This window comes from Rhinolophus sinicus, linkage group LG05, assembly GCF_036562045.2.
Source record: "Rhinolophus sinicus isolate RSC01 linkage group LG05, ASM3656204v1, whole genome shotgun sequence".
Lineage (NCBI taxonomy): Eukaryota > Metazoa > Chordata > Mammalia > Chiroptera > Rhinolophidae > Rhinolophus > Rhinolophus sinicus.
Window position 1 is genome coordinate 150,767,589 of NC_133755.1, and position 26,128 is coordinate 150,793,716.

Consider the following 26,128-nt stretch of genomic DNA (forward strand, 5'->3'; position numbering starts at 1 on the left):
CACCAGCTGCCTCCCCTTATTGGAGAGCAACCTTGGATGTGGTATCAGCCCTAAACCCAATCACGTGAGACGTAGAATAAGTGGCTGGGTTTGACACTCATTATAGTTTTCTCTCACCCAACTCAAGACCTGAAGAATCCAGACAGTAAATCCTACTTCAACAAGTGCACATGTTACACATAAGTCAACACACACATAAATTCTCAAGTTCATGTGATATTTCAATTCTTTAATTTGATAAACTACTTATAAAATAATTGTAAACGCTTGCAGAAAAAAACACACCATAAAAACAGTCAGATATCAGTTTTGCTAAAGGTGTTGGAATTTCAGGGAAATAAATCACTCTTTTATCATTATTTCCAGAAAGAATTGATATGCTTAGAGAAAAACTTACACTGTTTCAGTCACATCGATGGGAAGGTCCCATGGAAAAGAAATATAATCTGATGTTGATAGTAAAATTAATAGGTTAAGTGTTTGCCAGATAAACCTTCATACATTTTGGGGACAATATAATACAAAATAAGAGGAAATATATATGATACAATCAATTATTCTATGGATTCGAATATAGCTCAGCTTATATCATATTTCCAAACAGAATATCCTTGTTCAGTAGAAGTTTGAAATAACACAGATTCCCTAGGAAGTGGCTGTAATCCTACCCTCCTCAATGGTATGCTAAGGATCTTCCACTGCAAACTGACAGAGGCTGAGCAAGTTGTTGTCCATGAAATTTGTCCCAACAGTCTCTTCAAAGTTTTACCTGCTGTCAGTTACCTCGCCATCATACCTCCAAGAACTGGAATTCTCACTATTAGAATACCTTGTTCGCACTAAGACACTATCTCCGACTCATAAAAATCACAGAATCATGGTACCTGAAGATACTGTCAAGAACTACGAAGGATCTTAGATTTTATCCTACTTGTACGCTAACACATTAGCCAGTCACAGTTTCTCAGATGCTGGCAGAAGACAGGAGATTCTTGAGTCATAGACAAAGGACAGTAGAGTTTATTACTCACAGATATAGCAGTAGCCAAAGTATAAGCATTTTCTCTGGTTCCCTGACCCCTAATTCCCACAAGGCGATGCACAGAGAGCCAGGTTATACCTGCACACACAGGGGATGTATTACAGGAATGAACCCTCAACTTAGGTAACCAAAATACTTTATAATGGGCAGTAACCATGCCTGTCCTTTGCTATAAAAAAAGCTGTTATCTTTATTATACTGGACAGTACACAAACCTACCCCTTTCTCTGGACAGAGATACAATATCTAACTTCCAAAGCCATTTTTTTTTTTTTTTTTTGGTATAAAACAAACGTGAAAAGATAGTCCCAAGTAAAAGCAGTCTGTATTAACTATGTTTTGTAGTTTCTATAACTTGATGTTTTAACATCTTCAAGATGGTTGTCAGCTACTTTAAGTAAACAATTAGACAACTGCTGACTATCTGGCCTCCTCACATTAACCCAGCATAAGTTTGCAGGGGTATCACTTTTAACCAATCCCAGCATATCCTTCCTTGCCTCGTTTCCTCTTTCCTGCAGACACAACAATAAAAGTAGTGACAATAGGAACACACTCTCATGACCATCCCTGGTGTTTCCCCATGTGGCCCTGCGTGGTGTGCTACCTTTTCCCCTGCAAAACAGTGGGTATCATAAACTTCTATTACTTCAAGGCAGCTCTTTTTTTGATCTGTGTATGACCTCATCATATCTTAATTAAGATTAAATTACAATTAAAACAGTCAGTAACTCTGCTCACAAAACACAAAACATATCAGAGATCCATGGAAAATTGTCTCCCAACAGGTAATATTTTAAAGGCCATTGAGTCAAATACCATGGATGCCCAAATCCTTTCCAAGAAGAAAATTCCCTACTCTCACAACACAACTCAGTCCTATAACATTTTTCTTCAGAAATTCTTGTTTCCTGTGATTTTTATCTATTGGGCCTTCTTTCATACCTTGGATCTAAAGAAAACATATGTATGTATTTGAAGGCAACTGTAATGTACATGCCTCTTCTGTACTCTTTTTCTCAGTCTGGGAAACTTTCTTTTTATAATCTAATTATTTCCAATTTCTTCAACCATCCTAGCGGCACTCTGCTAAATGCAATCTGATTTGTCTACTTTTTATTAGGTTGGTGCAAAAGTACTTGTGGTTTAAAAGGTTATAAATAATTGCAAAAACTGCAATTACTTTTGCACCGAACTAACAAATATACTGCTCCAAAAATATTTTAGGGGCACTCTGGATAAACAGCCCAGAGTAGAATAGAAAGAGTAGACTAGAACTTGTGACTTTTTTATTTACATAATTTATGGGCATGATAACTTATTTAAAGGCCACATCACACTTCTGATGATTAAGAATCAGCTATCAACTAAAGTCTCTAAGTCATTAACCTGGCTACACCATAACTTGTCCATCCTGTGGTTTGGATTTTGCTCTCAAATATGGGCCTTTATATTTATAATCTCTATAAAATTGCATATTAGCTTTATTTCTTCTTTCAAGTCTCTGAAAAAACTTCTCAGCTTCTGGAAACAAAATATGTTATTCTTCTCAGCCTCAAAGCATCTAAATTTTAATAAGTGAGATTTATATAACTAAATCTAACTTCTTGTTTAAAATGTGGAACAGATCAGAACTGAGCGCAAGGCCTGCATGTTGGGTTGGAACCTCCCATCAGGTTCACCTTGATAAATGCTCATTGAGCATAATTGTTCAACGCAAAAATCCATTTAACTAAACTTTCTTCCAGATCTTACTTGTTAAAAGAATCCTATATGGAGATCTTTGGATTATTGCTTTTCCATATTCTCCCCTTCTGTCAACCTTGCTAACTAAAGAAAAGAGGTTAGTATGCTATGGCTTGTTCTTATTGAATCCATAATGGCATCCAGTAGTCACTAAGTCATTTTCACCATCATCTAGAAGCTCATTATTTTATATATAGATACAAAATGTATTATATGTAAAAATATATAAAATATATTTATAAATAAAGAAATATGTATAATTTATGTCTTTCTTTTTAATAACTCTCAGAACAGATTAGATTAGTCTACCAAATTATTTACCTTGGAAATTGAATTTTTACCATTATAAACAATAGACATTTTGTGAATATATGCTACATGTTGCTCTGTTCTATGATTTGTCTTTTTTTAGAACTAGAAAAGGAAGATTTATTAAAGTAAGAGAAGGGTCGGCTGGGCAGAGTCTGCTGGAAACTACTTCCTCTAGGGTTTGTCCTGAAGTAATGACATAAAGACAAAAATTCATTAGACAAAGAAATTGTAGGAAACACTGAAAGACTGGAGAGGACTGGGTGAGTTAGTGTCTGTGGAAGAAGGGCCTGGTAAGGGAGACATGCCAAAGTGAACAGAAGAAATAAAGTGAGGAAGAACACACTGCATTTAACCTTTTTAAATCAAATCTAATCAATCCTTGAAGAATGATATTTTCATTATTTTTTTCTGGCCACACTACTCTTTCTGGAATTACTCTCCCTATTGTCATTTGTGTCTACAACCTGCATCAACCTGTTTCACACATGCATATCCTGTCTCGTGTATAATCCTGGAAAGCCAGGGACCATATCTAATTCATCAGTATTTTGACACTCTCCAGTTCCAGGACATAACTGGCTCATCCTATGGATTCACTGATAATTTTGGAATTGAAAATTTCAATTTGGGGGATTACAAAACATAACTGTGAAAACTTGAAGGAATCTTGGACCCTGAGACCTAGAAAGATTGAATGATTTGCCTAGAATCACACAGGTCTCTATGTAAGTCTCCATGCGTACATTTGTACAAGTACTTCCTTCTGGTCCCATTTCTAGCATTGTCTTTCTTGGATATCCAAGATTGGTCTAAAATCTCTGTATGGGCTGCTTAAAAGGCAGCAAAGCCTATTATGATTGTTTGGCTTGCTGGAACTAGTTTACATATAAGAAACGTACACTTTGATCCCAGAGTCTGGATAATTCCTTCTAAGACCATGTGTTGGCTCTTACATAGATACAGACATAAACAAATTCATCCCAGAGAGTCAATGAGAGCTTTTCTCAGATACTGATGTATATTTAGGAGCTGATGGTATATATTTAGAAGGTCTCTTTTCTAATTCTTTTTATTAGCAATTGGGATAATGCCAAGAATCATGGACTGAAAATCAGCATTTCCTTAATATAACCCAAAGAGCAAGACAACTTTTTCTGCAGCCCCAGGTAGGACTAGCTGTGCTATATTTATAAGCAGAGTTAACTGGAAGGCACAGTGTGAGTGCACTGGCCTCAGCTCTCTAGTATGACTCATGGAAACAACCAGTAGTTGTGGCCATGGCTTCACCAGCTGGGCTTAAAAATCCCAAGGATTTTTTATGTCATCCAGAACACAGTCCTTCCCTGTCTGTCCATCAAGACCCAGTGCCATCTACATGCACATCTCAAACTTTGTTTATTTTTAAAAGTCATTCTTTATCAATCGTTGGGGTGTTTTTATTAGCTTGCATATTTTTTTGAATTTGGAAGGCAGGAAGGAACACCATAACGTCCATCCTTTGCCCACATCCTATAGAAATTCTGGAAATATACTAATGAGGACCCTATAGTACCTCCTTTCTTTATGTTTACTATCCCAATTTTTAATTTGTATGAGGTATTCTGGGTGATTTGTAGATACAAGAACACAGACACTATACTTTACCACAATTGTGTAATGGGATATAATATAAAGAAAAGCACTCAAACATCTCAGTTTAGCTCTGTAAATTTTCTCTCATGAAAATCTCTGGATAGTCTGTTCTGGAGCTTTTCCTCTTTGCAAACTTAATATTTGTCATCTACTTTCTAAGAGCTAGGCAAATAAGAATTTTTTAAAATACAATTTGAACTCTTTGGAGAAAATGATGCTGGAATGATTTTGGAATTAACTATATATTTCCTCTCAGGAGGAAGGGAGAATTTTACAGTACTAGAAAAAACAAGTGGGGCAAGGTGGGGGGAGGGAGGGAGAGAGACCTTATTTTACAAACAGAAATTCCTCTTCCCTGGGGCCATGTAAGCTCTAGAACACTTGGGCTTAAGACAGGTTGGAAATGAGGAAATTGTTTGTTGAGCCCACGCTGCTCACTGCCTTACATGCCCTGAGGCCAGCATCTCCATGCAATTGTCCCAAAGGCCGCTTTTGGCTGCTGCATCTGGAAATCCAGCTGCCTGACACTGTGACCAAATCATTCTCAAGGGCAGCACAGATAGAAATGAAAAAATTGAACCCAATTTTATTTTATTATCATAGAACTTCTGTTTTCTCCTCACGTTTGATAAAGAGACAGCTAAATCTTACTTAAAATATAAGAAAACACCCAGCACCATGGGATGGGTTTTTATATTTCAAGATAGAGCCAGCAGTCCATCTTTTCAACCATGTCACAAGATTCAGAAACTTTAAGTAATGACAATGAGAGTGGGGGAGCTGGCAGGCACCTGAAAAGTACAACAGTTAATGTTCATGTATATAGTTTAATGGAATAAAATAGGAAAATATTTATCAGCTGAACTGGGTTAAATTTTTTTTTTTTTAAGTCTTGGAAAATTCTCTTTCATCTACATTTATGAGTTTTCTCCACTTTTATGTATGTAATTTACCAATCTTTGAAGCATTGTACTGGAGTAAAGCCATTTAGCTTTCAATGATTACTTCCATAATTTGGAGTATGATCAGTTAGGTCGTTGGTCCCATGTTGGCACGAAATATTGTATTTCAGAGGCCTATCATAAGACCAAGCATAAATATTTCTCGACTCATCTTTCTGAAGCTGGCAGGTTCTATGCTTTATATGCAGAGTCAGAAACAGCAGCAATGTGGAGAGGCATTCTCCATTAGCTAATACACTCTACCAAACTCCTACGCCAACCCTGCCTCTAACCTGTTAACATGCCTTGGGCATCTTTTAATCCAATTATTAAATTCAAGTGTATATCATCACTCATTCTAATTATCATTATTACTCATAGTTAGCTATTTGCATAGAGCATTAATTTTGAACACAAAATGGACTCTAATAATTCCGATAGCTATGTCATTCGCAAAGGCGTGCCCAGTGAACACCCTAACCAGATAACTCCAGATGCAGGGTAGAGTGTGACTATCTGGACTTCTTTATTGGACTACAAATGGATGTGCTGCACCCAGTCTTGGCATAAAATCAGAGCTCTCTCTAGGCTCATCCGTCAGGCCTCACCTCACACCAGACAGAGCGCTTCAAGCCTCACCTCCTGACTGTCTTACCTGCCCGGCCTGCCACCTGATGCTACACACCCCAGTGCCTGTGGATTCTCACTGAACACCGGACTCTGTCTCTCATCCTTTCATAAGATTCTGTTCACCTTACTAACGTTATTGCTTGCAAACCTCTTGTGTGAAACGGCTCTACCTCGACTATTGGAGGCTATCCATTAGTTAGCCTCCAATTGGTTAATGCCCGTGATAAACCAAGTCAGTAGGACTAGGTCCATAGCTTTATTCTAATAAAGTCTGGCATCGTGGAAAGACACAAACATGTGTGATACTGCTACTTTGATAGTCGTGTCCCGCTCACGACACTATTGTATTATTTTTGTTTATGAACTTCTTTCATTTGCAAATCTAAATTGAACCCCACAAAATCCCTCTGAGATATATTATCTTTATTCACTTGTATTAATCTCCTTGGGCTGCCATAACAAAATATCACAGACTGGGTGGCTGAAACAACAGATATTGATTATTTCAGTTCTGGAGACTAGATGTCCAAAATCTAGGTGCCAGCAGGGTGAGACCCCTCTCCTTGCCTTGCAGATGGCTGCCTTCTCACTATATTCTCACATGGCCTTTGCTTGGTGTGCACGTGGAGAGAGAGATCTCTCTAGTGTCTCTTCCTCTTCTTCTGAGGACTTCAGTCCTATCAGATTAGGGCTCCAACCTTATGACCTAATGTAACCTTAATTCCCTCCTTAAAGACCCAATCTCCAAATACAGTCACAATGGGGGTTAGGGTTTCAACATATGAGTTGGGGAGCGGGGGGCACAATTCAGTCCATGACAACAGATTGAAGACTAGAGCTGGAAGAAGTCAAATGTTAGAGCCAGCACTTGCTTCCATATTTTTGACTTCCTATTCCTCGCTTTTGTTACAATTCACTTGTGATAAGAAACAATCATTTTATGTATGTTTGTAAAAAGCCATAGCTTTTCACATACTGCAGGGATTTAACTGTGAGAATTAAAACCATAAAAGCACTAGATTTAAACACACACACACACACACACACACACACACACACACACACGTGAAATGGAGAAAGATTTTCTAAAGATAACAAAACCAAGATTCCAAAATGAAAAAAGGCAAATCCGACTGCATAAAAAACATGAAAGCCCTATAAGATATTTTTTTTAAAAAAGAAAGAAATATGAATTTGAAAAAGCACAGGAGAGACTGGAAAAATATCTAAGATGCATACGACAGATAGGGGGACAACTTTCTTAGTATACAAAGAACTTTTACAAATCAATAGCAAAAAGATAACATTTCCAAAATTGAGACAAGGACATGAATAGGCAGTTCACAGAAAAAGATATAGATGAACAAAGAGCGTACAAAATAAGCTAAACCTCTCTTGTAATTATAGAGACACAAGTTAAAATAATAATAAGACACCATTCTATACATATCAGAATGTCAGAGAGGAAGATTGTTATTAGCAATGGTGTGGAAATTGGGTTAATACCAATTGTGTATCCTTTTGTCACACAATTGGTGAAAACATAAATTAGTGCAATCCTACAGAAGGTAATTTGGTAGTATTTGTCAAAATAAAATATGCACAGACCTTTTAACCCAGCATTTCTACATCTGAGAATCAAAACTCCATAATCACACACATAAGGAAAGTTGTATGTAAAACAGTATTCAATGTAACATTGTCTGTGTATTAGTTGCTAGGGCTGCCATAACATAATGTCACACACTGGGTGGCTTAAACAACAGAAATTTATTTTCTCATAGTTCTGGAGGCTAAAGGTCCAAGATCAAGGTGCTGGCAGGTTGAGTTTCCTCACAGGCCTCTCTCCTTGGCTGGCAGGTGGCCGCCTTCTCACTGTGTGCTCACATGGTCTTTCCTTTGTGATGATCCCCAGTGTCTCTGTGCATCCTGATCTCCTTTTCTTATAAGAACACCAGTCAGATTGGATTAGGGACCAGCCTAATGCCCTCATTTTAACTTAATTACCCCTTTGAAGGCCCTTTCTCCAAATGCAGTTGCATTCTGAGGAACTGGGGATGACTTCAACAAACGAACTTGGGATGAGTACACTTCGACCCATAGTAGTTTGTAACAGAAAAGAAAGAACTCCACCAATAATAGAATCTGGTTTTCATAGAACGTTTATATAGTGGAATAGTATGTTGCCATTAAGACAGCATGAGTTAGAACTATATGTATTATTAGGAAAAAACACCCCAAATGAACTGTTGAGTAAAAAGCAAATTCAGAGCAGTATGTATAATATTTACTTTGTGAGAGGAAAAAAGATACAAATATAGATAATATTTCTGGAATGATATATAAGGTGAAGTGTGAGGCTGGGATATCAGAGAATGTCCTGCTGAACTGTTGGAAACTTTTCTCATTAACATGTATTATTAATTTTTTTAAATTTGAAAACAACTTATCAATTGTTCACAATTATTCCCATCCCTATGTGCAAGCACCTTTGCAACATGACCTCACAGCTCCTCCCATCAAGAGGTGTCTGTTTCTCCACCCCTTGAATTTGAGCTGCCATGTCATTTCAGCTGACCAATATAGTGCAGTGCTGTACTACTCTGAGACTTGGCAGTTTCACTCTCTCACCCTAGTCAGCATGGCAGCTCTCCACAGACACACAAATGAGCCCAGTTAAGACCAGAAGAACCATCTAGCTGAATCCAGCCCAAATTGCCAACTTAACAGAATTATGAGTTAAAAAAGTGGTTTTTATTTTAAGCCCCTAAATTGTGGGGTTGCTTGCTATGCAATCACAGATAACAGATGCACTGTTTAATAACTATTAATACAATAGAATTAAAAACAAAAGCACAGAAAAGTTAATGGCTGTCTTAATATTTTGAATCTCTATTTTTTAAAAACAATTTTACCAAGGTTAATACTCAGGCACTTGATAAATATTTGTTTTAAAAGCAAATAAATAAATAAATAGGATGAAAATTGGTAGCTTTGTCCTCAAACCATACATCCTATCATGTAAACCAGATACCCCTGGCTTGCAGATGTCATGTAAACCAGACAACCATGTGAGTCACACTCTTTTTTTTAGTCATGGTGATAGCTATAGGTACCCATAACATTTTCATTATTCTCATAAGGTATTATCTAAGATTGCAGAGTCTATGTAGATTAGTAACATTTTTTTCAAAACCACAAATCATAGAGTAATCAAGGGGTGAAAGAGAGAAAATAATTTAGATATAAATGTTAACCTCAAGATACTTAGGAGCAAGCAGGAATGTCTAAACAAACTCTAAAACTTATATATGAATAGAGGGATACATAAGAATATATATAACTACGGATAACAAAATTAAAATTTATGGAGAGATGTACATGAGGGTCCTGGTGGGAGAAGGGGGGTCATCTGTGTGATTAGAGTGACCACATGACCATTCGTTCTGACCAGCGTGATGTTCTGCTTAGACCTCATGGTGTGCCCACATTTATTGATATCTCGTCCCCTACCTCTTCACCCCTATTACAATCATATTTGCCCACACTTTCCGAGTCCCAGGTTTCTTGATGGAAGCAATGCAAGCATTTCCATGCAGCAAACACATAGAGAATTCTCCCACAGGCAAAAAGATACTGGGGTGTGATTCATGCATTTTCAGGCTATTGTTTGTATTTCATTGAGCCCTCTGCCTGATTGCCCTGTTCTACTTCTAAGACGTGGACATTAGGACTGAGTTTGTGTTCTTGGCTACCAAACAAATCATTTTCTCTTGTGTCCTTTTTATGAACTGTCACATTTTATTTTTTCCATGATGGTGGGCATTCTGGCCAAATACGGCATTCTGAAGAGATTATTATTGATTGCAAGCACGGCATTTTGGGCTTGCCATACAAAAAAGAAATAGCAAGAGGACTATGATCATTAGACCTATTGGTTAGGTCTTACAGCTGTATACTGAAAAGCTTGATGGATGCCCTTTTGGAAAGTGGTTTCTTTCTAAAAAAAATTTGTGTGAGACCTATCAGGTGATTTTATTCAGCACCAATCCAGGTCAGAGGGCTGAGGTGGCCATCACTGGGAGCTCAGAGCCCTGAGTTAAAGCAGTTGTGGGAACAATGGGCCAGCTGAGAAAGGATCTTATGGGAAGAATGTGAGACTTGTGTGCGGGATGAGTACGCAGGAGGAGCTGACATTGTCATGTTTCCAACCTCTATCCAGAGTGTGTGAGCTTGTGCTGGGAAGAAGTTAAACTCCTAAAAATCTTACCATTCTTTTTCTTCCTTTTCCTCACTCCCCATTTTCCACATATTTATAATGATAAAATAAAATAGATAACTTCAAGAAATCAATCTTAACATCTCACAGTGTTGAAATTAAAACAATCACTCTAAACTTCAAACACAAAAAATACAGTGCTGCATTCTTGAATAAACTTCAGAAAATGCTAATCAAACTGGAATGTCCCCCAGGATATAATTTATTTATTCTTCTCTCAAAACTCCCTTTATATTGAATTGTCTTCTTTTACATTTTTTTGACATGAACTTATTTGTTGTTTGCACTAAGGTCTTCCCACAGCCTTTTCAACTATTCCCATCCAAGTCTACTTCTACAGACTCATTTTCTTAAAAGCTCTTCTTTCCTTCCAGATGTAGATTATCAGAGAAAGCACTTCGTACATTTCCTCCTTACACACAATGTGGAGAACTTTAGGTGGATGTCTTGAGCACATGGTTATAGAGGAGAGGTTTTATGAGGGATATTTGAAACACGGGGATCATCTAGTCCAAACTTGCTGGTTTACAGCTTGAGAAAAATGGTACTTTGACACTTTACGTGGCTTTTCCAAAGCCACAAGTCAGATACTTAAAGACTTAAGGTGAAAACCCAGGTCTTCTTGGCTCCAGAATTTCCTGTTCAGGAAGATTGGACCCTAATCCAGCAATGGACTGGTGTGTATTCATTCATTCATTCACTCACTCATTCATTCATTCTTTCCTGAGTACCTGCTATGTGCCACACACCCTCCTGAGTACAAGGGATAATATGGTGTGAAAACAGACATTCCAAATGGGAAAAAAAAAACACACAGAAGTTATTTATTAAGAGCAAACAAAGGAGTCAGCCACCAACACTTGTGTTTAGTAGAGACTTCAGAGCATGCAAGAAAGTGGGAAGCATTATAGTGAAAAAAAGACAAGGTTTCAGGTATGCTCTGACTAGAGGCTGTTGGCCTGAGGAAGCTGGAGGTGAGCAATCCAGGAATGGGGCACCCTATGTGATAGGTTTGGGGAGCATATTTGCTTTCTCTGGTTGGTCCTGAGTCGGAAGTGAGGACAAAAGCAGACAAGCTGGCAGTCACTGACCAAGCCCTGACAGTGCTGCTGACCATCCTGGACCAAAAGGTTACAGTTTTACTTTCTGAGTTGGTTGCTGCAGAGGTGTAGGGTCAGAGTTCTGTTGTCATATGTGGTCTGGCCATTGTGCACTTATATATTTAGTCCCCTTGGTAGGGAATCAGAGAAGCCATGCCTCCTTTCATGGAGCTTACAATCGAGTGAAGGCAGATGATGAATAATGGTTTAATCAGGCCTTAAAAAATGCTGGAAAAGAAACATTCCTGGGTGCAGAAGGAGATTCCTGACAGGGGACCTGACATGTTTGGAGAGTCAAGGAGTTTCCCTGAGCAACTGCGTTCAAGCTGGGCTCCAGATATTAAGGAGAAGTTACTCAGAAGTAAAAAGTCAAAATGTTATCACTAATAGTATTTGTGAAGTTTTTCAACACTTGCTGTCAACACTAAACTATGTTCTCACAAAAAGAGTATTAGCTGCTTTTTCCATCTCTGACCAGAATCAAACAACCAAACACTTTATGCTGGTTTTTGTCCCTCACACAGTAGCAACAAAATCAGAGGGGCTCTCATTGTGAGGGCCCATTGTATCTTAAAACAAAAGGGAACCAGAAAGCACAGCATTTAACATGAAAATAGTATCCTGACCTCCTTGGACTAAATGCTGTTAATCAAGTTTAAATTTAGCTCCCACACAGTCTCAACAGAAAAGGAGACAGCCAGGCCCAGAGAGGAAAAACTTCGGAGCGTCTCTGAGGCAAGGAAAACAAGTGTCAAGTCTACAGGGGCGGCCTGTAAAAACAATTGGTGCTGATGAGAAGCTTGGGCCACCAGGAAGCTCATTAGCAATCAGATGTAGCCACAGAAGCTGTCTCCCTCAGGTCACAGCCAGTCCCCACAGAGCCTGTGACTCAGTGGCCGGCCTGCTGCAGCACTCAGGAGGCATGCCCTCCTACTCAGGAGACGTGCTTTGAGGGGCTTGAACAGGGAATAGGAGGGGGCAGGAATCCAGGAAACAACACAGGCAAAGTGAAGAAAAGCAAGCCATTGTCCTTATTTACCCATGGATAACCAATAATGAGGGGTGGGGAGAGGCATCCCTGGGAAGGCACTGAAGTCAACAGGACTTAAAGTGAGGGCCAGAGCATTGGGGCTGCACTTTTATTCCAGTGTATATATCCCAAAGCTGTTCCCTCTCTTTGGAAGGACTTCTTAATAGCAACCTATTTTGTAGCCTTTTACATGAGTGGGGATGAATTTTATTTTATATATATTATATAAGTAAATACATATGCATATAACATATGTTATATAAATGTGTATTTTCTTTGCTCAACAACAGCATTTCCAAAATGCTTTGGAAAACGGGGTACAAACAATTTGTGATTATTGGCACAGTGCCCCCCCATCTCTTCCCCATCCCTGCAGGCCCCCAGACAGAAAACACTGTACTACACAATTGAAAAGAGAGGAAAGGGGGAAATTAGCATTTATTGAGTACCAACTACATACCATTCTTGGATAACACAGGCATTATTTATAATCCCTTTTTTATAGACTAGAAAAGAGCTAACTTGGGGAAATTAGGATTCCTGCCTCAGGTCACACTCTTGGTAAGTAAAAGCAAGGAATTTTTTTTTTTTCTTTTTTAATTACAGCCCTTTCCACCTCCCCACGTTCCTACCTGTTAAATCAATTAAACAAGGAGGCCATTAGACTGAGGTGATTCTAGTGACACAGCAGCCTAAGTAAGGAAACCAAAACCTAAGCCTGTAAATGCCTCAAGGTTGAGAAATTGAAGCCTACGGACAACCAATCGCAAACAGCCAACTAGTCTTTTCCAAATAAAGTAAGTGCTGAAGCTATCACTGCCAGTCAAATGATTGTCTTGCTTTGTTTCCACCTCTTCTCTATAATACTTTTTCTGCTAGCTCCTGTCAGTGTGGCACTCCTAACAATTTCTTGTTTGGTGCTGCCCAATTCAAATAGATTTTTGCTCAAAGAAACTCTTAAAATTTTAAGAGTTCATTTTTAAACATACTCCAATCAGTCCACCTTCACTGGGGGCATATTAGGGACTGGTTGGCCACTTCTCACGCACATTTTTTAAGGAGTCTTGCATCTTGTACCTGGTGGCACTTTCAGTCCTTTATGTCATAGATGCTATTGATGGGATACCATCACTCCAATCACCGGTGAGTGACTGAAGAGGGATGGGGCTTTTGGGAAACAGATGGTTTGGGACAGCTATGTGAGCGGTAGATTCTAGGAACTTTGATTAAACAGGCACGTTAAATGTTAAAACTATAAGAAGTTTGGGATGAGGAATGAACACTTGGGCTATTAATCCCGCATTTTAAATTTATTTTCTACCAGTATCTGAGGATTATTGAGTGTTTTCACCTAGGGCACTAGTTTTCAAATTCCTCTAAGCCCCTTAAAAATTCCCTTGGAAAGCAATGGCCAATCTGAGAGGCCCATCTCGGGTCTGAGACCCCATCACAGCTTTCAACAAAGTTGCTTCATGTAGGGCCATTTCTCACATTGGATTGCCTGGATGGATTTTGTTTGAAGAAAGTTGTTTCTGCCTTAAAAAAAAAAAGTTTACAGTTCTGAGCAACACCTTATGTGTTATGCATATCATAATGCACTCCTGAACACTGAGCAAATAGGAATATTTTAGGGCTGAAAATCAGAAAAAAATATTAGATATCTCACCTCAATAATAGTTAAATGTGTTTCAGGGGTTATGCTAGTGACCTTTTAAAGTTTATAAAAATGCAGTGCTCTAAAGTGTGCTCTGCTCTCAACTATATAATTTTAATACCTCTTCTTGACTTACCGCTTTTTGGAAAAGATGTTTATGTCTTTGCCAACATCCCAGCCCTGATCCCTTTCTGTGACCTTCTGGTGATGTAAGACCAACCCTTTAAATGATGGGTTCACTAGGCTATTTTGGGTTGCAAGTAGAGCAAACACAAACCAAACTGACTTAAAAAATAAAGTAGCTCCATTTTTTTGATAACTCAGTTGTGCCCTTGTATCAACTTAGTTCTCACATCAGCTTTCCTCGTGATAATAAAATGTCTTGATATATAGTCTTGAGTCAATGATATGTAGATATATAAATCATTTTTCCCTTTGATTTTTTCAGTTAACATTGTGCCTCGGAGATCATTCCTAATTTTATATCTAATGCTGCCTCATTTCTTTTTTTTTTTTTAATGACTTCATGGTACTACAATGTGTGGATATACCTTCATTTATGTAAGCGGTCCCTTAATGATCAATATTTAGACACTTTTTAATCTTTTGATATTGTAACACTGCTGCAATGAATATTCACATATATATGCAAGTATATCTCCAGGATAAATTGCTGGAAATACAATTGCTAAATGAAAGAGTACATATATTTTAAATGTTCTTCATATTTCATTGTAGAAAATTTCATGCATCTACAAAAATAGGGAGATAAAATGTAGAGAATCTATCTATGCCGTAAACAATAATCAGCAATATTCAACTTTGTTTCAGATCTAGTCCATCGCTTTTTAAAACATAACCAAGTACCATGATCAAATCAACAATTATTTAATATCATCAAAAAGTCATTTAACATCATTCAAATTTCCCTGATAGTCTCATAATATTTTGTGCAGTTTGTTTGTTCAAATCAAGAATCAAACAATGGCTACACACTCATTTGGTTCCTACGTCTTTTAAGTTTCTTATAGTATATAAATTCCCCCTCCCTCCTTTTTAAGTTCTTTGAAGTTTTTATTTAAGAAACCAGATTGTAGAATTGTGCCCTTATTATGTTGCCTAACATAGTCCATTGACTTCAGCATGTTAGCAAACTGGTAGCTAGATCTAGAGTCTTGATGAGGTTCTAGTTGTTGTGGTTGTTGTTGGCATGGACGGTCTATAGGTTGTACTCTGTACTTCCTAGTACATCATATCAGGAGGCACATACTTTATGGTTATGTGTCTTTTTGTTATATCATTATAATTGATCAATTGATCAATAATTGATATTGTCAGATCCATCTATTATAAATTGTTTATCAATTTTCTACTTAGTAATTTTAGTAGCCATAGGTTATAATTGTCTAAGCCAATAATTTCATTAGGAGTTGCAAAATGGTAATATTCTAGTTCTACCATTCTTTCTGCATTTATTAGTTGGAAATCTAAAACAAAGAATGTTCCCTTATTTGGTTACCCTGAGGCACAATTTATTCATGAAAAGTTATATAGATGTTTGATTCATTTCCATTCTTTCCCAATTATTAGAATAATGGGTTTGTTCCATAATATTGGTAATAGTATTCTGAATATGTAATCCCTTGGCAGATAGACTGTGTGATCTAAATACTATTTTCCTCTTAAAGAAACCAGGGCTTGAAAACATGGCTGGCTGATTCTAGGTCTGGGACAGTGTGTACAAGATGAACTTGAAACATGTCATATCAAAAAGCATGAAAGTTTTCTAAGACTACTGGAATTGTATCAAAGGGACCCAGGAGCCAACTTGAAAAAAAATCTTACTGGCCAAAGATGGAAAAAAGTTTGAAATTAAAAAAAAAAAAAAAAATGCAATGGATGGATAGACAAACATATTAAAATCATTGAGTTTATAAAGATATACTATTTTTAAAATCTCATTGGTTATATTTGGAGGATACACATTTTTTAATTTCCATAAGTACAGGCTTCCTAAAAAGGATGATAATTATAATCATTGTTATCATAAAAATCTCAGCAAAAGGCAAGCAAATTTGAATTTTATAGCAAAGCCAAAGTAAAAAGTTTACTTAAGTAGAGTTTAAACCTTTCTCAGCAGCTTAGGTGAAAAATTTATATTCCAAAATCTAGACTTCTTATTCTATGATATGAATTCAGAAGTTGGCAAATAAGAGTTTCATTGCAACAAATAGATTAACATACACTATTGGTATCTGATCATATACCGTCATACCAGAGCAATAACAAATAAATAATAAATAAATTCCTGTAACTTGTTAAAATCCTTTTTCATCAGTAATATATATATTTTAATGTTTTTTAGACTGAGAGAGAGTTATGATTATCTTTGGCACTATCTAACAATGAAAAGGAATTATTCATGAAGTGTTGAGCTAATTGAAAATATTTCAGCAGTTTTACTTTCTCTGAAGATTAATATAGAATGAACTAAAAATTGGTGGGAAAATGTTCTACAATCTCTAAATTCCTTCCAAGCTTTAAATCTGTGATTCCCTAAGGATGAATATAATGACAATAGAATATTTGTGTTTCTACCAGTAGCTATAAAACATTTATTGTGAATCATCTAGAAAGACGATTTTGAATAGCTTAAATAAAAGGGTTGTATGCGTATGCCTTAGTCTGTCTTTGACTAGGCTTCTGCAACTTTGTAGAGGGAAGTTAACTTGTACAAAACTGCAATGACAGTACTGCAAATGTTTCTGTCCATAGCAATGCAAATGATTCCTGTTCAAGGCAATGCAAATGAATTTTTCTCAGTGACTCAGCTCGGACTGCCATAATAAAATTGCATAGACGTGGCATTAATGGTGGCGTTAAATGACAGAAATTTATTTTCTCACTGTTCTTGAGGATAGAAATCTGAGATCAGAATGCCAGCATGGTCAGGTTTTAGTGAGACTCTCTTCCTGGTTTGCAGATGTCTGCCTTCTTACTATGTCTTCACATGGTGAACAGAGAATCTCCTGTGTCTTTTGCTCTTTTATAAGGCCACCAGTTCTAGGGGACCCGGATTCTACCTTTAAGTGCATATTTAACCTTAATCATCTCCTTGAAGACCCTGTATATGAGGGGTTAGGACTTCAAAATACGAATTTGGGTGGAGGTAGGGTGAAGACACAATTCAGTCCATAGCACTCAGCTGAATAGTATTATGTCTGTATGTCAAATCATCATATAAACCATTTGTAACATTTTACTGTTTCCCTCATTTATTAATAAGATAGATAAACTCTTTGACATGTGTTTTATTTATTTATGTAAATTTTATAACTGAAAATATGTACCTTTTAACCACCTTCACCCATTTCACCCTATCCCCGCCCCCGCCTCTGACAACTACCAATCTGTTATCTGTTATCTGTATCTATGAGTTTATTTAGTTTTGCTTTTTTTTTTTTTTAGATTTCACATATAAGTGAGATCATATGATAGTTATCTTTCTGTGTCTCACTTATTTCACTTAGCATGAATGTAAGTCACGTTTGACTTCTGCAATTACAAGAGGTGCTCAAAGTGGTTACCATCAGTGTACAGACACTTGTGACTACGAACTGCTGCTTGAGCAACGCTGACCAAAATGTTCAACTTGTATACATTTTTTGGCATCCGCAGTATATATCACATCTTCTTTATCCATTCATCCACTGATGGGCATTTGGGTCATTTTTATGTCTTGGCTACTGTAAATAATGCTGCAATGAACATGTGAGTGCAGATATCTTTTCAAGTTAATGTTTTTGTTTCCTTCAACTATACAACCAGAAATAGAATTGCTGGATTATATGGTAGTTCTATTTTTAACTGTTAAACGCCATACTGTTTTCAATAGTGGCTGCATCAATTTATACTCTCAGACATGTGTCTGTTTTATATTTTTGTGTGTCATAATTATATCCCTTTCATAATTTACCCTTTAAATATATCAGACTCCATTCTTAGGTGGTAGATCCTTAACTGAACTAAAAAGAGTGGCACATTTTAAGAAATGCTTATTCCCCAATTCAGTTGAGGTCACTTTCCATGGTTGAGAAAACTGACCGTGGCTTTTTTTCTATGGCTTGTAGATCAATTATTAATTGAAAATCAGCTGTATAAAAACATGGAGAGGTAGAAGTCCTTAGGCCTAGGCCCAAGTAGAGTGCTATAAATTATACCACCTGGTAACATTACTCAACCTCTTTGGCTTGAGTTCCTCCATCAACATGAGGAAGAGATTGGAATAAATGTTCTCTAATGTCCCTTTCAACATTTTAGAATGTGTCAGTTCCATGATTTGTGCGTTTATAAAGGGTAGCATGGTAGATACAAAACTTTCCCACTTATCTAGAAGAAAAATATTTTAGGACAATATCCACATTTCAGTGACGTCTGCCTTCACCACGCCCTGCCAGGTAAGACTGGGTTTCTGAAGGTTTTTTTTCTCTTCTCTTCCCCCCATTCCTTTACACAGCTGCTTCCTGCCCTCCCCTCAAAAAGTCACTAACCCCCTTTGTGTTCAGGTTTCTGCATCTGTGAAATGTGAGGCTGAGTGCCCATCTGCCTCCCAGGGGTATTCTGTGTCTGACTCCATTACAGAGCATTCACTATGCTAAGCATTATCTACAAGCTAAGTTTGGCATTTCCTTCCTTTCCTTTCTTGATCATAATTTGATCCTAACTTCCTTAGGAGCCTCTTGTCTTTACAATTTGTCAGTAGTTCTAATCCTGTTTTAACATAATTTAGAGCTATGGTGATGTTAATGATGTCATTGATAATGAGTTGAGAATTGGCAGAAAGCCTTTTAAAAATTGTTCTAATAGTGAAGAAAAGAGTCTAAAAACAAAAACAAAACAAAACAAAAATATCCCACAGTGGTAACACAGGAAAAAGGACCCATATAAATAAAAATAATTTACAAAAGACAGGGTTGCCAGATAAAATACAAGACACTCAGTTAAATTTGAATTTCATATAAACAGAGAATAAATTTTTAGTGTAAATATGCCCCAGGCAAGGGACATGTCCCATGCCCATACTAAAAAAAAATGTGTTGTTTATCTGAAATTAAAATGTAACCGGGTGTCCTCTATTTATATTTGTTAAATCTGGCAACGCTAGCAAGACATTAAATACAAGCTTTCTGTCCAGCAACTTCTGCCTGAGATAAACTGAGTTGCCAGCCTGTGGCTGAGCTTTTTTTAGTTCTTCAAATGTTAAACAGAGAAATAACTCCAAAGTTGATAAGGGGAAGAGGTTGAAACTTCCCCATAGCTTTAATGTTAAAAAATATGTGAGAAAACAGTAGATACTGTCACACTGAACTTTTAGAGTCTATGAATATTTGGTTCTAGAAAAAAAAAAGAGTTGGTGATCCGTGAGAAGCTGCAGTTCTCGTATGGTTAATAGTGACAGGGTAAGAATTTTAAAGGCTCTGTAAATTGTAGTATTTTGCAAGTTCTGTTGACAGTATTGATAAACAATGGAAGGATGCAGATATCTTTCTCAGAAAGTCTTTGATTTTAAAGCGCTCAGTGTCAAGGATAAGCCCATACTATAGTGGGTACTGTCTCTGTGGTCACTCCATCAAGGACCCTGCAATCATCAGGCAGCAAAAGTTTCCAGCAGGTACAAGCCCGGGGTTGTACACTGAGGCTACCCACACCACCTCAGAGCACCATTGGTGACGTCTGTATTTTCTACAACCACTTCAGGGTTGAACTATGAGGGTGTTTAATTCATTGATCAGTGTGACAATTAGACAATCAACTCCTTACTGGTTTTGCAAAAACAAAAAGGACTTTTATCTTATGTCCTTCAGCAAATAAAATGATCAGGGAAAGAGGTGAAAAAATCAAGAGATGTGACTCACTCTGTCATCTAACCCATCACGACTCAAAGTATGGTCTGCTGTCCAGTGCCGGTTTGTGAACTCTTTGTGATCATTCAGTGCCAGGAAAACTACAGAAATGTAGGATAATCATTTAGAAATATTCATAATGATCCCACAGAGTAATATCAAGTCTGCTGAATCCAGTAAAAAAAAAAAAAAAATCAGGGCTTGCATTTTTGTACGTCTTTTTATTATTTCTAGTTTTATTTTGCTAGTAATTTGTTTTTATTGTATTTCACAAAAGTATCAGTCATTAAAGGACTATTCCATTGAAAAAGGTAAGAAGCATACTAATTTTGATACTCTTACCAGCAAATCACTCCTTAAATTAAAATCAGTAAATTTATCAATTTATATTAAATTGTAATTACAAACCATGCACTTTACTAGGTACTGATGATAAAGCGATGAATAACACAGACATAGTTCTGGGGATCTTGCCCTCACAGATGACATTCTAGGGAAGAATACAGATAATAAAACCACAACAACATAGGTAGAAAAATACACAGTGATATATAGCACACTGTAAGGAGCTGTAAGCTGGTTGAGGATTCTGGGAAACATTCCCAAAGGACATTGCACAAGGTATACTAGCCTGAAATTCAGCTAAGACATCTGAGCTGGAGCTGGAGATACACTTGTAAATGTGAAACCATCATCTGAAGACATTAATTGAGGGCTCAGAAATAGATTAAATTGTCTGGATAAAAGATATCACATGAAAGGAGGGGAGAATTGAATCTTACAGGTCTAATTGCTGAAGATGAACCTGCAAAGGAGATGGAAATAGAGTAGCAAAAAAAGTAAGAGGAATTAAGGAGAACGTGGAGTGTCTGAAGCCAAAGAGGATTTGGAGAAACGGAATTTTAAGGAATGTTAAATGCTGTCAAGAGGTCAAACAAAAACTGAAAAATATGAATTGGGTTCACCAACACAAAAGTCATTATTTTTGGTGGGAGAGGTCCATAGCATCTGGTGGTAAAGATGGGGAAGTGCTTCAGAAGCCAAGTTGCAGGGAGAAGTAAGAAAACAAATACGGTGATTATAAACAACTCCTTCTAGAAGTTTTGCTGTAGAATGAAGGACAACATAGGACAGTATTTAGAGGGAAATATGGGGTAAAGGAAATTTGATCTTACTTTTAAGAAGATGAGACAGCAAATATAAATGCTGACTGGGGAGATGTTACAGAAAGCAAAATTTTGGAGACAATGTAGAGCAGGGGTTAATCAGTGGCAGTTTCCAAAAAAGGCAGAAGGAGACAGAATCTCTATGACTGAACACTTAGCCTATTTATAATTACAACTGCCTGCTCTCCAGCAAATTCTAAACTCCTTGAGGACAAGAACCACCTTTGTGTGGTTCATCACCCTCTACTTAGCACTTGGGTTAGTGCTCAGTAAATAACTGAAGACAACCGGACACAGTAGAGGTTTGACCTCTGCTTCTCATCCACCTTGATGAGAAGACCTGAAGGGGGACGGTGAGGAGGGAGGGAAAATGTGAGGAATTTTCCAATGGATATCTTTAATTTTTCTCTGTGAAATGAAAAGAGCAAACAAATAAAAAATAATAATGGGAGTTGATAGGGTAGAAGGCTTTAAGAGAATAATGAAGTTTTGACACTACTTGTGAAACAAGATTCACAGAAGAGTAATACATGGCAATCTGTGATGAAAACACAACTAAGTTGTATTGCATGCTCATACACGGAACACACTTTTTGGAGTCAGAACTGCCAAGGAAGTCATGCAGGAGAAAAAACTTCTGGTTGGCTATGAAGGTTGTGTATAGGCCAAGAAGAAGGGACAGGGATACAGGATGGGGGAGCAGCATGGGCAGAGAGGTTCAAGGACAGAATTTGGCTTTTTCAACCTACAGGAAGAATAGCTAAATTGAGCTAAAGTCCTCTTCGGTATTGAAATGACAGAATTAGGGGTGAAGGACAGGGGCAGGGAAAGGTAATAGAGGTTTATGAGTATCACTGGCATTTCATAAAATGCCCGTGTTGCCTAAATTAAAGTCTCCCAACCTCACGCTAAAACTCTTATTTTTCATGGTGTCATCTTTCTTTCTTCTTTCCTGCTGTCCACCACTCTCCTAATAACTCACATTTATTGAGGACTGTGGCTCACACATCCGTCTTATTCCAGGGCCTAACTTTGCCCTGGTGACTACTGTGCCAATGTAAAGGCCTTTGATCTCTTCACCTCCAGAAACTTTCACTTCCACTTTACTTCCCCAATCCATGTGAATTGTTACACTTGTAGCCTTGCCAACTGAATTTTTAAATTTCAATATTCCATATTTTTAATGTTACATTAATGCAAAAACAATGAACATAATTGATATCCAAGATAGACTTTCCCTTATCACATTACCTAATGAGGGCTTTAATTTGTTCTTGAAATCGTCTACTCCTTTCCACGTATTTATCAACATTTACATATTTGCAGTAATATTATCAATAGAGGTCTGCAAATTGTACTTTGTCACTTAATATTATATCAGAAGACTTAAAAAATTTTTTCTAGACTATTTTTTTCCTTTCATACTGTTGCTTTCTAATATACTTTCTCTGTAGGCGTCAGTGTTAACAGCTTATTATTCATCTTTCCACTTTCTTTTTCATGCCTATATGAACATATGAACAAATATATGTGGGTTTGAGGGATTTATTATTTTTATAAAATTGGGATTATACTATATATATTTATCTTCAAGTTAACGACACATTATAGATGTCTCCCCTGGTCAATAAATATGAATTTAAGCCATTGTTTTAAATAGCTGCATAATATTCAAAGGAGTGGATGTATCACAATTGATTCAATATTTACCTACTAAAGTATAATATACCTGAATTATCGCTTTTTAAAAATTTTTTTTAGGTTTGATAAAAAAATAAAATAAATACCTTTAATTATATATACTTTTGTATTGGTGCTTTTATTTCTATAAGATATTTCAGACAATAAGATTTCTAGGTTAGACTATACATTTTAAATTTTAATGAGTATTTCCAAATTATGTATTTAAAAGATTATTATTTTTCACATCCTGACTGGCAACTAATTAGAATACCTTTTCTCCTATATTTTTCTCAAAACAATGGATATTATGTTCCTTTAACTTTTTTGCTCATCATGTAGATAAAATGGCATTTGCATCAATGAGCTATATTTAGCTCTATGTAATATACAATCCAACTAAAAGGAACTTAAGCACTAAAAGATTTATTACTTCACACAACACAGGCTCAGAGGAAGTATGGTTCCAGGGTGTATTTAACAGCTCAAAGATGTCATCAAGGACTGGAGCCATGCTCAGAGTTTGGCAACATCTCTCCTCATGGCTTCATAATGGCTAGAGCCATTCTACAGAGCTCATGACTAAAAATGGACACTGGAGAAGAGGATCACTTCTCGCCCATATGGCTCTTCGTGTTAGTCTAGGAAGCCCCACAGGAGACTTCCTCTAGCTTATCATCGGCCAGAGTTGAATCACATGCTCATACCTAAACTGATAAGGGGAATGAGACCACCATGATTGGCTTAGACCATACTCAAAGTACCACTCACAGACCAGCAGCATTAGCATCACCTGGAAACTTGTTAGAAATGCAAATTCTCAAGTCTTACCCAAAATCTAGTGAATAAGAAATTCCAGGAATGGAGACCAGCAATCCATGGTTTAATAAATCCTCCAGGTGATTCTGATACATACTAAAGTTCAAGAACGAATGGCTTATACAACTGTGATTTGATCCCTAAGGCTGAAAAGGGATTCTACCTTGCTGACTACCTGAAAAACAACAACAAACAGTGCCTGAGCAAAATTTAGTCTCTGTTAAAGTTGAAAAAAGAACCAGAGAAGAAGTAAAAAGGAGCAGAGAATAAGTAAGAAGTATATGGATGTTGAATAAACCCCCACAATGTCTCTCACAATATTCCATTGCTCTTTATTTTGGATTTTCTTGCATACTTTCACAACTTTTTTTGCATCCACCTATTTCACTTTCATACTGCTGGTATAACAGATGTTCATTTACTTTGTTGGAACTTCAGTTTCCATGACCATTCTTTTTTGGTCCCCTACTCATCAATTTCTAACTAGGCTTTCTCCATTTTAATCACTTCAACTGCTTTTACTAGTACCCCCAATCTCTAAACTATACTTCACCCTCCACCTACGTACTTTAAATTTTGCCTCAATCTGACGATTTGCCTTTTCTGCAACTATTGAGAACTGCTGAAGAAAATTGTTCAAGTGTAAAAGATAAGAAATAGTATTATAATTTGTTTTGTTTCAAACTCATCTGTTATCTCAAATGCTGTTTGGGAAACTTCCCACCTTGGCTCTTTCTAATATCACATCATGAGTATTCCAATTCCTCATTACTTTCATCTTAATTCCTGCCATACTACTGTTTTCTCTCTCTCAGAAAATCTTACCTACTATTTCATACAGAAAATAGGCCATATTACAGCATTCCACTTCCTCATAGAAATTCATTTTCCCTGCCTTCAACCCTGCTTTATGTAAAAACACATATATGTACACATTTATCATGCACTTGCAAACATATCTGCATCCCAACCTATCATTACTTTATTCCTTCTCTCTGTGGAAGGAGTTTCTTCTCCTGCCTTCCTAGCGCTAATCCCTACATTTGTTTTTTGGTCAAACTATAATTGCCTGTATTAGTTTCCTATTGCTACTATAACAAATTACCACAAATTTAGGACCCTAAAACAACACAAATTTATTTTCTTACTGTCATGAAGGTAAAGGTTCCAAATCATTTTGACTAGGATAAAATCAAGGTGTTGGCAGGACTGGTTCTTCTGGATGTTCTGAGGGAAGAATCCATTTCCTTGCCTTTTTTAACTTGTAAAGATCACGTGCATCCTTTGGTTCCTGGCTCCTTCCTCACATCAGTCCAACCTCTCATTTCCATTTTCACATCTACAGTTCACTCTGAGCCTCCTACCTCTGTTTTATAAGGAGCCTTGTGATTATATTGGGCCAATCCAGAATCCAGGATCATCTCCTCTGTCTCAAGATCCCTAATCATATCTGCAAAGTCCCTTTTGCCATGTAAGTGACATGTTCACATTTTCCAGGGATTAGGACATGGATATCTTTGTAATCTTCTGTCTACCACACTGTCTCTTCTAGAATTTTTCTCCATTGAGTCTCCTCTGTTCTCTGTGTCCTCAATATTTCCCTCCCTGCTGGATCTATCCTATCAGCCCGTGAACCTGCTTAAAGCTCTCTTATCTTAAAAAATATTCTCCAGTCTACAGTTTCCTCCACTTCTGCCTCATTGCTTCCATTCCCTTTCCTAGTCAAACTCCTTGAAACTGGCATCTATGTCTTTGTCTCCACTTCTTCACCTCTGACTCATCCGCCATTCTGCGGTACAATTTCTCTACCTGCCATTCCACCCAAATATTTCTCCCTAAGGTTGGTTACAAATAACTTTATAATTGTTATATTCAAGTGACATTTTTTTCAGTTTGTATCTTATGTGAATTTTTTGTAGCACTGGGCATTACTGACTTCATTCCTGCCACTCTTTCCTGCCTTAGTGGCCGCAATAGTATTCTCTTGATTTTGTTTCCCCTATAATCGCGTTCTTAATCTGTACTGTAAACCCCTCCTTAATACTCTGCTCAAACATTGGTGTTCCTTAGGTACTCTCATTGACCCTCTTTCCTTTTTACTATGCGATCAGTTGTGCGACCTTATTCACTGCCTAATTGTATCTGCTGTCTATGAAAAGATGACCTCCAAATGTTTAACTTTTGAGGAATGTCT